This window comes from Phyllostomus discolor, chromosome 6, assembly GCF_004126475.2.
Source record: "Phyllostomus discolor isolate MPI-MPIP mPhyDis1 chromosome 6, mPhyDis1.pri.v3, whole genome shotgun sequence".
Lineage (NCBI taxonomy): Eukaryota > Metazoa > Chordata > Mammalia > Chiroptera > Phyllostomidae > Phyllostomus > Phyllostomus discolor.
The window spans coordinates 78878885-78889624 of NC_040908.2; the positions used below are offsets into that span (position 1 = coordinate 78878885).

The 10740-nt window shown below is 38.9% G+C and overlaps 1 protein-coding gene and 1 pseudogene across 6 annotated transcripts in view; one reads left to right on the plus strand and one right to left on the minus strand.

The window, feature by feature from the left end:
* The window catches only part of DDX6 (DEAD-box helicase 6), a 36671-nt gene extending 31709 nt beyond the window's left edge, over positions 1 to 4962 (plus strand). For 3 of the 6 annotated variants that reach the window (XM_028516970.2, XM_028516971.2, XM_036028447.1), the window contains exon 14: positions 964 to 3149. The gene's annotated coding sequence lies outside the window, so the exon portion shown is untranslated. Of the gene's footprint in view, positions 1 to 963 lie in introns of all 6 variants that reach the window. The other 3 variants (XM_028516967.2, XM_028516968.2, XM_036028446.1) reach the window with 1 other exon arrangement.
* A 1823-nt stretch (positions 4963 to 6785) lies between these two features.
* LOC114500862 lies at positions 6786 to 7273 on the minus strand (annotated as a pseudogene).
* Positions 7274 to 10740: the final 3467 nt, after the last annotated feature.

A 10740-nucleotide genomic window follows, 5' to 3' on the forward strand; every position in this document is an offset into this window, starting at 1 on the left:
TTATTTATTTTTAGACAGAGGGGAAGGGAGAGAGAAAAAGAGAAAAACATCAGTGTGTGGTTGCCTCTCAAGTGGCCCCTACTGGGACCTGGCCTGCAATCCAGGCCAGTGCTCAATCCACTGAACTGTACCAGCCAGGGCAGAAGAATCCACACTGTTGTTGAATGCAACTCAAAGTGATGTGATATGTGAGCAGTACTAAGACAAATTCAAACTTCAAAAATAAAGCAAAGAGAATCATTTTCAGCAATTTTTGAATGTGAAAATATTTTCTTTTATCATGTCATCTCTCTTGGAATTCACTCTTAATTTCTAATGGGTACCTCAATAAGTCGGGTTAAATTACCTGTAATACCTTATTGCTAAATGTGTGATCAGGTTATGAGGGTAACTATAACAACACTTTTTTAAATGCCCTCCATTCTGGTTTCCTGCACCTCCCTCTCATTTCATGTTTTGGTGACACTCAGGCCCAGCTAGACATGCTCAGAACAAAGCTCAACATAAAGTGTCTATTTTTGGAGTTTTTTTCTAAGGAAAATCTAATTTAATTTGAGGGATGATGGTTTCCAAATTAGGAATGAACGTTTTACCTGCCTCAAATTATTCTTTTTATTTTTAGAAAAAAGTTTAAATGTCAAACAAAATCCTCAGCCAAACATAAAACTAGCCAGTGTTTGCTAGTGTATTGGCAGGCTATTTATTAAGTTTTATGTAAGGTTAAAAAAATACTGACTTAAGTGTTGTGGATGACTGCTAGCTGTTACCAGAATTTTCAGCCTCTCATTCTGTCTCTAGAATGCCTAGCAAAAAATTTTTAATCCTGTGTAGATTTGTACAATAGGCAAAAGCTCAGTAGAAGCTATTAAAGAGAGAACGTTGGGGATGGGGATTATGAAAACCTATATACTATAATTCAGATTGCCTTCAAAGGTGTTAATTTTAGGTTTCTTCTTTCTTTAGGCTTTGACAAACTAAAGAAGGCTTGTTTGGATCTGTGACACATCATTTTGGGGGGATGCTCTTCTCTTTGTGGGTTTTTCATCTTTTATTTTGGAACTATGAAGACTTAAAAGAGCTCAGACATTTTTTTCTTTTTTTAACTGGTGAAGAGCAAAAACTGAAAAGAAGGAGTTTACCTTTTTTGTTCCACTTGTTTGCACTGTGTGCTGACTGAACATTAGTTGCACTAACTGCTGGGTTTTTTTAAATGTTTTCTGGGGAAGAAGGGGGACAAGGAAGGAGGAAAAGAAGAGAAGGGAAGAAACCTTAAAAAGAGAAGAATCTTGATGAACATACAAGCTTGTCTACGATTTCAGAATTCTCAAAACAGCTGGTTCTTGAGTGCATTTCAACTTCTCCCTAATTACTCATCTGTTTTTTAAGCCTGGAGAGCTTATTACTTATTTGTGCGAAGTGCCTTATGCTATGAGACCATTCAGAATATCATCTTTTAAACACAGCCCAAGAAGTCAACAGTAATAATTTCTTTTCTTTTTTCTCTTTAAAATTTTTTCTTCCATTTTGGTTTCAAGTTGGAGTCTCTCTCTTCTTTTTCTATCCAATACTCAAGCCCAGGGCTGGAAGATGAAACATATTAGTAATGTTAGATACCATTTTCTTTTTCTTTAAGTGGAGGAGTTGATAATGCAACTGCAGTTCATCCGCACTGTAAATACATGTATTTAAAAAGAAACTCCCAAGTAAAAATTTTTTCTGGGCTGAGTAGATGCAACATCATTGCTCCCCAAAGGAAAGAGCAGTCTATATCATTGCAGGAGCCATATGACAAGCCTTTGTGCTCTATAGCAGAACACTAAAGACTGGTTTACATACGCCTCCATTAGCAGTTATGGCACTTGATGTGTAGACATATCAGCCTTGACCCTCTTTCCTCTGTGACAAAATGTGTCCCATAGAAAATTGGGTGTTGTATACTTGTATAAACTTTGTAAATAAGTTTTTTTCTGGGTATATATATATATATATATACACACACATATACATATATATATATACACACACATATATATATATCTATTTTTTTTTGATGAAGGTTGCTGGGATTAAGGGGATTAGAGTGATTATGGGAGCAGCTAAAGATGAGAGGGGCTCAGTTTTCTGCAACACTAAATTCTAAAAAGTGCTTTGGCCTCCTACTATAGAGAGCAGACGTCTCTGGGAACCCTATGGTGGAAAAGGGCCCCAGATGTCTTCACTGTTTGCTGCCACACTATCTCTCATGTAGTACCTTCAGAGGAGGCCTGTCAGAGGGTGCAAGAAAGTTCCAAAACTTTTAATTCATGGTGTTATTTTTGAGAGGCTCTCTCTGATTTTGCTTCTTCCCCCTTTTTAAAAGTTTGAAACTTCAAGCTTACGAAAGGGGACAGACAGAGATTAATCTGCCTTGCAGTGTGGGAATTCAGTTGAGTGGCAGTGTATGTATAGAGCATGGATTTGTATTTCACAATATTAGCCAGTTACCAGCTTTGGTTAAAATTAGCGGTTCTGGGGCTTAATTTCTGTGGGTCACCTGTACTGTACAAGTGTGTTGCCTTCTGCCCACCTTGATACATAAACTTGAGGAATGGACAACCCCTGAGAACTGTTAACTTTCATGCTGCAGAAAGCTGCTTGCTATCCTCTAGCTTTGTGACCAGAATTATTTGTCATTTTGCATTGTAAATTGCTGGCAAATGCTTTACAGTCAATAGTGTTGCATTAAATTGTGCCCCTCCCAACATGCTTGATGTTTGGCCTGATCTCCAGGCAAAAGGAGTGAGCTGAATCAAAACCAGTGAACTTTTTTTTAAATGTTTTTAATTCCCTTCTAACCCAAGTATACTAGGTCAATCAGGAGGCATCTAAGGTTTTTTTTAAAAAAAGGCAAAATAAGAATGTTTAAAAATTTGATTTCCATATTGTTTTCAAAACCCTGAAATATTAGAGTCCTGCAAATGCTTTTATGTTTGACTCATCTGGATAAAGAAATCAGTTATTCATAGTTGCAGTTTTTACCGTCTTGTTCTAAACAAAAACTTTGTGACTCACCCAGAATATCTTGAGGATCAAGATCCTGCAGATGCCTCCTGATCAGACATAGCCCCAACTCCTTAAAAACTAGCGAGAGCTGCACAGTACAAACTCAAGAATAAGCTCGTTTATTTGGTATCCGGCCAGTGTTGGCTACTAAATGCAAGTCCTAATTAAAGAAGTAATTTTTTTTCCAGGAAGGGATTGGGGGGAGGGGATTTAAAAGGCATCAACTTCTGACCAAAAAAAAAAAAAAAAAAAACACCTCACCCTAGTACTGATGCAGTGCTTTTCTCCTGCACCTCTGGCAAGATAAGAGGGATCATTATTTTTTAAAAAAAAAAGCTCATAAATGCAGTTTTGTGTCTTGCTAGAGAATGTGGGTGACTATAAACAGCACAGTCCTCTTTGCCATCCTCAAGACTGTGTCTGCTTGGTGCCACATGCCTGTGGGTCCTTAAAGCACAGATTTGAAAGTATTACTGAAGTACAGCCTCTGATGAGGAGTGGCACTTAAACTGTTGGGACACCAATATTGGACACAGTCTTGTACAGGCAGCTGTCCAGTTTTGGTGCTTGACTCTTGGAATAGGAATTGTTAAATGGAAAGATGCTCTAAGAACTAGGTCAAAGCCTAGTCTCTTTTTAAATCCCCCTAACAATAAGCATTTGTTACTATTGGAAATTTTCATGTTCTTCCAGTATTGGGTGTTTATTTTCAATGCTAACATTTTTTCCAGTGGTTCATTTGGATGAAAACTATCGTTTTCAGTATTTAAATAATGTCCAACCCATGGTTTAGCCTGTGGTTGTATAGTTGTGTAATGGGTTATGGACTGTTACACACCTTGTTGCCTCTGGGCCTATTTTATTTTATCTTTTTCCATACTGATGGAGGAACTTTCTTGCCTTTCCCTTAGGAATGGAATAAATTCCAAAATGATGTTCCATGGGAAGAAATAAGGGAGAGGGAAACCTAAAAATGTCTCAATTATTTTCAAGTTGTCCCTGCACCATAAGGGTTGACCCCAAAGGCTGGGGGTGGGGGGAGGCAATTGGTTATCGATATTTGTCTTCAGAATGAGATGGGAGCATCTTTCCTCTGCTGTGTGCTTTGTGTTGGATACCATCATGCTTGGGTTAGAACCAGACCGCTCAGCACAAAGCTTGAGTGTAAATTGTTGGAATCAAAACATCTCATTCTGATCACTCAGTTTATTTATTTTTATTGTTTTAATAGGGGTGGGAGGGAGGTGACTGTGCCCCAAAAGGGAGGGTGTCTTGCACTAAGGATTTACAAATACTTCGAAAGCCCATAACCTCATCAAAAACTGCCTTGAGCCACACTCCTGACCCTATAGATGAGTAACAAAAAGATGAAATAAATTCTTGGGAATTAAGCCATGTTGTTTTAATTTGCCACTTTTTTCACTGTTCTATGTACCTTAAAAATTGTTATTGTAGAATCATCTTTTGGCAAAATATCTTTGTCAAAATTATTGGCCTTGTGGGAGCTGAAGTCAGTCAACTTTTTGGTAAACTTACATGGACTTGCGTGAGTTTATGGTTCTACTGTATATTCTTAAAGATAGTTCTTTAAAAACTCCCAAAGAAAATCTACTCTCCTGATGTAAAAACTCATCTTTGGGGTAAAGAGTTAAGGGTCCAAAGTTTATAACAGTTCATGAGGTCAGAGGGAAGCTAGCTAGGCACCTGGACTCTGCCCCTCCATAGCTGACAGATTCTAACAAGAGGTGTATTTAAATTCTCCAATACACAATACTGGGCATGGGTGAGGGGTAGGATTGGGTTGTTAAGATACAGACCTACTGTATTTTAATCAATGGTTGAGGGGGAGGGGTGCCTGGAGAAAACAAAGTGACATCCCTTTTTTTGAAAACTAAAAACCTGAAAAAAATTTTTTCAGAAAGAAAAAAGGTGGGGTAGAATTTCATTGTCCCTAGCCACAAGGGACCAATTCCACTGAGATGTGAACAGCGGGGACTCAAAAGTTTTGAAAACATTTGGGGAAAGGGGAAATTGGCTTTCTGTTAATTGGCAAGTGTTCCAGTGGGACTTTTTTTGTTGTTGTTGTTGGGATGTGTTATGTTGTATGTGCATATATAGACCCAAGTCTCTGCTGAGTTGATAAGGAAAGATGGTTGGTAAAATCTTGATTTTTGTTAATTTATCTCAATAAAAGCCCACTGGAACTCCAAATGTGTGTGTGGTATGTTTATTAAGCAGAAGACTGTGCTATCTCAAGTAATTCATACTGAGTTGAAACAGTAACACTACACTACTGTGAGCCCCGTAAAATAAAAACACTGCAGCTCTCTGCGTTTCACTTTGTCAGTTTTCATCGCATAAACAGAACTGAGACTCATTTGCAAAGGAAAAAGATGTTGGTCCACAAGGTGTCCAAGGGGATTGATTGCCAGTAGTCATCACCTCCCAAATGTTTCAGAAATAATGAATATGCCTACAAAACAGGAATAAGTAACATTGAGTGGCACTTGTATCCTGAAAACTACAAAGTACTGTGGAAAGATCTAAATGGGAGGTGCAGAAAGCTGAAGACTCCCCCAAAGATAGGTATAACAACACAGGGTGGGGCAAAAGTAGGTATACAGTCAGTACAGGGAACAGTTCATTGTATTATATGTTAATTGTATTTTACATATGAATACACCTAGTTTTGCTCACCCTGTTTATGCAAGGCTATTACTAACCTAATTGCAGAAAGTACTGAGTGCACTGGTTGGGTGGCACTATTGGTTGGGAGTGTTGTCCCACACACCAGAAGGTTGCAGGTTTGATCCCTGGTCACGGTGTATACAGGAGGTAACTGATCAATGTTTTTTCTCAGCTTCTCTCCCTCTCTAGAAGTAAATATCCTTGGGTGAGGATTTAAACACTTTTTAAGAAAGTACTGGGTATTTCTCTGCCTTGGGTCACCTGGGTTTCCCCTACACCTACACATTTGTAGACAGAGTGTATGTAAATAAACGATTTCCTCCTGCTACAGCTGTGGTCTCTTTTTTTGTTGGGACCCAGATTGTATTAGGAATGGGAAGTGACTTCAAGACACAATTTTTTTTAAGATTTTATTTTTTAGGGGAAGGGAGGGAGAAGGGGGAGAAACATCAATGTGTGGTTGCCTCTCGTGAGCCCCCCAGTGGATACCTGGCCCGCAACCCAGGCATGTGTCTGACTGGGAATCAAACCAGCAACTCCGTGATTCAAAGGCCAGCACTCAACCACTGAGCCACACTAGCGAGGGTAAGAAACAGATTCTTATATGATGAGATCAATAATAAACTTATGGGGATTGGTGGAGGGGAGGCAGGGGGTGGGACATGTATAACCTATGGCACAGTGTCAATTCAAATTTTTACTAGTGGTACCATGGGATGAACTTCAGGTAAAGGAAAGGAAAGCCATGGAGAAATCAAGGGGTTCTAGCAATATGGAACAATAGGTTCTTGAATGCATTAAGACAAAATTATGAACATGCAATTAACATACAAAGAGAAGGAGAAGGCCTCTGGGAGTTTTGAAAAGGGATTCTTATCTGTAGATACCTTTATCCTTAGTTGACTACACGGTGCCTAGAGCAGAATAGATGGCATCCTTTTAATGTTTTATAAGACTCGTACATGCAGAAAATATCTGATGAGAATTCCAACTTGAGTCAGTCTGTTGAACATCTCTTAAGTTTTCAGGCTTGAGTCAGTCTACTAACAGAAGCCTTTTTTTTTTTTTGCAGAATTTTAAGGTTTATTAACACAAATACAATGTGCCCACAATCTGTCTATTCATTTTCTTCACTGTGCAGTCTGGCTTTGGGATTGGTGACTCCTGATGGCCAGCTGGGCTGCTCTTTCCACAATGGCTTTGCGGTTCTTTGAGGAGAAGTTGTGCACAATCTCAGCGCAATAAGATTCGTTCCACATCAGCAGCACTTCAAGCTCCTTGACGTTATGGACCAGGAACTTTTGAAAACCACTGGGCAGCATGTGCTTTGTTTTCTTGTTGCTCCCATAACTAATGTTGGGTATCAATATCTGGCCCTTGAATCTCCTGTGCAACCTATTGTCAGTGCCTCTGGGTCTCCACCAGTTCCACTTAATTTTGACATAACAGTCTGGTGCCAAATGAACTTCGTGGTCCTCTTTTTGACAATCTTGGGTTTCACGAGGGATCTGAGGGCCACCATGGTGCCAAGTAAGAGATGGCCACCACCTGACAGAAGCCTCTTAAATAAAAGAGAAGGTGAGTACCCCTTCTAACTTATCTCAAGAGGACTTGTGACTATTTACTAGGTTGATTGTGTATTGGAAAAGAATAAATATTATTTCTGAGGACTACTGAGACCCAATATGCTACAAAGGTCACAGTAAAGATTTATGGAGGTCAGGTGATCCATGGAATTTTGTGTCTTTCCTCCCACCCCCCACTCTTTGGCAACCATCAGCTAATTACTCTCTATATCTCTGAGTCTTTCTCTTTTGCTTATTTATTCTTTCCTTTTCTTTTTTTATAGATTCCACATGTTAGTGAGATCATATGGTATTTGTGTTCATCTGACTTACTTTACTTACATAATAATACCCTTTAGGTCCATCCATGTCACAAACAGCAAGATACTGTTTTTTCTTATTGCTGAATAATATTCTATAGTACACCACATCTTTACCCATTCATCTATCCATGTCTTGGCTATTCATAGTAATGCTGCAGTGAACATAGGGGTGCATTATATTTTTAAAATTTTATTTATTTTTATTTTTAAGTATATTTTATTGATTATGCTATTACAGTTTATCCAGTTTTTCCACCTTTATCCTCCCACCACTCTGCACCCCCCACTTACTTCATATCCATGGGTTGTACATATATAAATAAGTTGAGTTCTCTGTTCCCTTTACCATTTTTATATCTCCCCATCTATTTTATGCCTACAAATTATGCTTCTTCTTCCCTGTACCTTCCCTCCCTATTCCATCCTCCCTCCTTCCCCCTCAAATCCCTCCATGTGATGTCCATTTCTCTGATTCTGTTCCTGTTCTACTTGTTTGCTTAGTTTTTGTTTTCATTGTTTTTCTTTTCTTTTAGGTTCATTTGTTGGTAGTTGTGAGTCTGTTGTCATTTTACTGTTCATATTTATCTTCTTTTTCTTGGATAAGTCCCTTTAACATTTCATATAATAAGGGCTTGGTGATGATGAACTCCTTTAACATTACCTTATCTGGGAAGCACTTTATCTGCCCTTCCATTCTAAATGATAGCTTTGCTGGATAGAGTAATCTTGGATATAGGCCCTTGCCCTTCATGACTTCAAATACTTCTTTCCAGCCCCTTCTGGCCTGCAAGGTTTCTTTTGAGAAATTAGCTGACAGTCTTATGGGAACTCCTTTGTAGGTAACTGTCTCCTTTCCTCTTGCTGCTTTTAAGATTCTCTCCTTATCTTTACTCTTGAGTAATGTAATTATGATGTGCCTTGGTGTGTTCCTCCTTGGGTCCAACTTCTTTGGGACTCTCTCAGCTTCTTGGAAGTCTATTTCCTTGCCAGATTAGGGAAGATCTCCTTCATTATGTTTTTAAATAATTTTTCAATTTCTTGCTCTTCCTCTTCTCCTTCTGGCACCCCTATGATTCAGATGTTGGAATGTTTAAAGTTGTCCCAGAGGTTCCTCAGCCTCTCCTCATTTATTCTGAATTCTTGTTCTTCATTTTGTTCTGGTTGAATGTTTACTTCTTCTTCTCCAAACCATTGATTTGAGTCCCTGTTTCCTTTCCGTCACTCTTGGTTCTCTGTACGTTTTGCTTTATTTCACTTTTCATAGCCTTCACTTTTTCCTCAATATTGTGATCTTGCTCAACCATTTCTGTGAACATCCTGATTACCAGTGTTTTGAACTCTGAATCTGATTGGTTGGCTATGTCTTCATCACTTAGTTGTATTTTTCCTGAAGCTTAGATCGGTTCTTTGCTTTGGGCCATTTTTGTTTTTGTCTTCACACACCTTTTACATAGTAAGGGGCAGAGACTTAGGTATTCGATAGGGTGGAACAACGCACATTGCTACATGTGGCTGTATATGTGGGAGAGGGGTCTGATATATCAACAACAATGGTGCTCGTTCAGCTCTCTGCAAGCTTTCAGTCACTTCCTCTGTTACCCACAAGCAAATTGGGTCCTTCTGGTGCTGAATCCCAGGTAGGTGGGTGTGTGTTTGTTCTAGGACCCTGTGGGTTTTTGCAAGGAACTCTCCTGGGAGGCCAGGAATTTCTCCTGCCACCACAAACCCCACAGGCTTTTTTCAGTTAGAAGCTTGAGGCTTTATTTCCCCGTGCTGGAGCCCTGGGTTACACAGTCTCTGTCTTGCTCCCTAGTTGTTTCTCCCGGTTTATCCACTCACAAATGTGGGTTTGCACAGTCTACCAGCAACCCCATGCCTGCCCCGGTCCTTCAGCCACCGCCTTGCTGGGAGTCCTCTCCTCTCCGACTGCTCATCTCTGCCCTTCCTACTAGTCTAGATGAATATTTATTCTTTAACTCCTTGGTTGTCAGACTTCCATACAATTTGATTTTCTGGCAGTTTTGGTTGTTTTTTGTTTTTAAATTTGTTGTCCTTCTTTTGGTTGTGTGAGGAGGCACAGGGTATCTACCTAGGCCTCCATCTTTGACGTAAGTCCTCAAGGTATCTTTTGATTTCTTCCTTGACCTTGTTTTTGACCCATTCATTGTTTAATAACATGTTATTTAGCCTCCATGTATTTATGTTTTTCTGGGTTGTTGGGGCTTTTTTTTGCAATTGATCTGGTTTCTTAACATTGTGTTCAGAGAAGATGCTTGATATGATTTAAATCTTCTTAAACTTATGAAACTTGTGTTGTGTCCTAACATGTGTATTTTGATAGGGATTGCATTGAATCCATAGATTGTTTTGAATACTATGCAGATTTTAATGATATTATTGCTGCCCATTAGCATTTTTCCATTTTGAGTACAAGTCTTTGTTACCTCATTGGTTAAATTTATTCCTGAGTATCTTAATTTCTGATACAGTTATAAGTGGGATTGATTTTCTAATTTCTTTTTCTGATAGTTTCATTTTATGTCTTTTTAAATTTAATCTTTATTGTACTTTTTGGCCATTACTATTTAATCCCCTTATACTGCTTTCCCTCCAGCAATCATCACACTGTTGTCCATGTCCATGAGTCCTTTTTCCTTTTTGCTCAATCCCTCCACTCCTACCCTCCCTACCCCTTCTGTCATTCTGCTTTCTATCTATGAGTCTGTCTCTTTTTTGCTTGTTAGTTTAGTTTTTTCATTAGATTCAACATGTGACTGGAATCATATGGTATTTGCCTTTCTTTGCCTGGCTTATTTCACTAGGCAGAATGTTCTCCAGGTCCATCCATGTTGTCACAAAGGGTAAATTTTTCATTTTTTATGGATGAGTAGTATTCCGTTGTGTAAATGCCCCATAGTTGTTTTATCCACTCATCTACTGATGGACACTTAGGCTGCTTCCCTATCTCAGCAATTGTAAATAATGCTGCAATGAACATAGGGTGCTTATGTTCTTTTGAATTTGTGTTTTGAATAACTTTGGATATATTCCCAGAAGTGGGATCACTGGGACCAAAAGCAGATTCATTTTGAATTTTTGAGGTATCTCCATCTTGTTTTCCA